Source organism: Otolemur garnettii, unplaced genomic scaffold (genome assembly GCF_000181295.1).
Source record: "Otolemur garnettii isolate 467f Iridium unplaced genomic scaffold, OtoGar3 scaffold00750, whole genome shotgun sequence".
Lineage (NCBI taxonomy): Eukaryota > Metazoa > Chordata > Mammalia > Primates > Galagidae > Otolemur > Otolemur garnettii.
Window position 1 is genome coordinate 2,844 of NW_003853145.1, and position 2,694 is coordinate 5,537.

General features: G+C 38.9%; 1 non-coding gene across 1 annotated transcript; it reads left to right on the plus strand.

Moving 5' to 3' along the window:
* The first annotated feature begins 1,426 nt into the window (after positions 1 to 1,426).
* LOC111722853 lies at positions 1,427 to 1,533 on the plus strand. The gene has a single exon (XR_002771506.1). It is a non-coding gene; the product is annotated as a U6 spliceosomal RNA (small nuclear RNA).
* Positions 1,534 to 2,694: the final 1,161 nt, after the last annotated feature.

Below are 2,694 nucleotides of genomic sequence, written 5' to 3' on the forward strand. Positions count from 1 at the left end.
GACTGTAAAAACCGCAAAGAAGATGGACTTCACTCTGTTTCAAAAGGCAAGGGGGAGCCAAGGAAGGATTTTAGAGCAAGAAGGTGATATAATGTAAGTGGAAAGGAAGCTCAGTTAGGATTCCATTACTATTATCTAGACAGGTTGAAATAGTAAACTTCTGCTACATTTGGGGTGGACGCTAGACAATTCACTAAATAGATATATATGGTTTATATGTGTCCTATATAGTTGATAAAAGATTCTTCTCTTCGGGGGCGGCACCTGTGGTGCAATGGGGTTGGGCGCCGGCCCCATTTGCCAGACGTGGCAGGTTCAAACCCAGCCCCAGCCAAAAAAAAAGATTCTTCTCTTCAATAGAGAAATGTTAGAAAATTACTTTTACTTATTATTTTCATCTCAGTGGACACAGTACTAGAATTAATCATCAAAAGAGCTTATGACATAAAGGAAATGTATTTGAAGCTGTATGTGTACATAAACATAATACACATATTTCTAGTGGCAGCATAAGTGTGAAATATGAGTCTTTGTGTGTATGGTTTTTTTTAGACAGAGTCTCACTCACCCTAGGTAGAGTACCATGGTGATCTCATAGCTCATAGCAACCTCAAACTTTTGGGTTAAGCAATCTTCTTGCCTCAGCCTCCTGAATAGCTAGGACAACATGCACCTGCCACCACGTCCAAGCTAGGTTTTGGGGGGGGGGGGGGGGGGGGGGTGTCTTGCTCTTGTGTCTTGTTCTTGTTCAGGCTTGTCTCAAATTCCTGAGCTCAAGTGATCCACCTGCCTCCCAGAGTGCTAGGATTACAGGTGAGCACTAAGCCCAGTCTTTGTTTAAGATTTAAATACACCAACCAGATCACTTTAGCTCATGGCCACAAAAGAGTAACAGGAACCAGATTTACCTTTCACCTTAAACAACGAGGAAAACAAATGAAATATATGAAGCAATGGATTTTAGATAACTGGCAGCACAAGACAGAGATCCACAAGAGAAGAGAAATAAATGAGGTAAGTTCTATGATTGTCTCAGCTCACTACCTGGAGAGTTTCCACGCTGCAGCATAGTAAAGGGGAACCAAAACAGAGCCCAGAGGTCTCAATGATGTGAGGAGATGGAGTTAAGAGGTCTGAGGAGGTCAAGGAGGCTAAAGTTTGCAGGGCACAACACTGGAGAAGAGAGAATTGCAGAGGGCAAGCTTTGAAGATCTACAGAGGATTCCCTTTGTGACTTCAGCTAAGTAGTTATCAGTGCATGTGTGTGAGGAGGTGGTCAAGGCCAGAGAAAGAACCACTGGAAAGGGGCAAGCAGAACAATCTTTGATGTTCACACGGAATGAAAAAGACCTACAAACATCCAGGGCCTTAAATGCATCAAACTATTTTCAAACAACTGTACCCTAGAACAAATTCTAAACATTTAGTGCTTGCTTCAGCAGCACATACACTAAAATTGGAATGATATAGAAAAGATTAGCATGGCCCCTGTGCAAGGATGACATGCAAATTTGTGAAACATTCCATATTTATTAAAATACTGTAACCAACTTATCTAATAAAATTAGCAACTAGCCACTATTTTGTTGACTATGAAAAAATAATTCTAAACATTTGAAGGAATAAAAAAAAATCAATTCAATATACAAGGATATAAAAATCACAATGTCTGGTACCCAATCAAAAATTACCAGGAATGTAAACAAGGCGAAATACCTATCAGACCTAGAAAAAGTGCACATGATAAAATTGGTAGACAAGGACTTGAAAACAGCCATTATAGATATATTCAGTATGTTCAAAAAAGTAGAGAAAAGCATACACATATGGAGAAAAGAAATGTAAAATACAGAACACTGAACTTCCAGATATGAAAAGTATATATCTGCAATGAAAAATACAACCAAAAGGCTGAGCTCACGCCTATAATCCTAGCATGCCAGGAGGCTGAGGCAGGTAGATTGCTTGAGCTCACCAGTTTGAGACAGCCTGAGCAAAAGCAAGAGCCCAACTCTACTAAAAACAGAAAAACTAAGGCGAAAGGATTGCTTGAGCCCGAGTTGGAGGTTACTGTGAGCTATGATGCTACAACATTCTACTCAGGGCGACAGTTTGAGACTGTCTCAAAAAAAAAGGTAACAAAAAAGAAAAAAAAATACTGAATGACATTAACACCAGATTTACCAGTGTGAAAGAAAAGACTGGTGAACTTGAAAGTATGGAAGAAAAAACTATCCAAAATGAAACACACAAAAAGACAGAAACCAAACAAACAGAGCACCAGTGAATTATAGGGTGACATCAAAGGATCTAATTACATGTAACTGGAGTCCCAGAAGGAGGGAATAAAAAGGTTGTTTATACTTTTAATTCTGTTGTCAGTTAGTATAACTATACTGTATTAAAAAGCTAGTATCTACTTTTAATAGATATTTTACTTTCTTGATACATTTATTGAGCCAAGAAAGATTCCATGCTGGAAATAAAAGAAGAAATGTCTGAAGTTTTTCCAAATTTGATGAAAACTACAAACATACCATATGCCCCCTATTATTAAGGTAAAAAAATCAGATGTTTTCAAAGCAATCATGATCTATTTATGTAAATGGTATTAGAATGCCTAATCTAGGGCAGTGCCCGTGGCTCAGTGGGTAGGGTGCCAGCCCCAAATACCAAGGGTGGCGGGTTCAAACC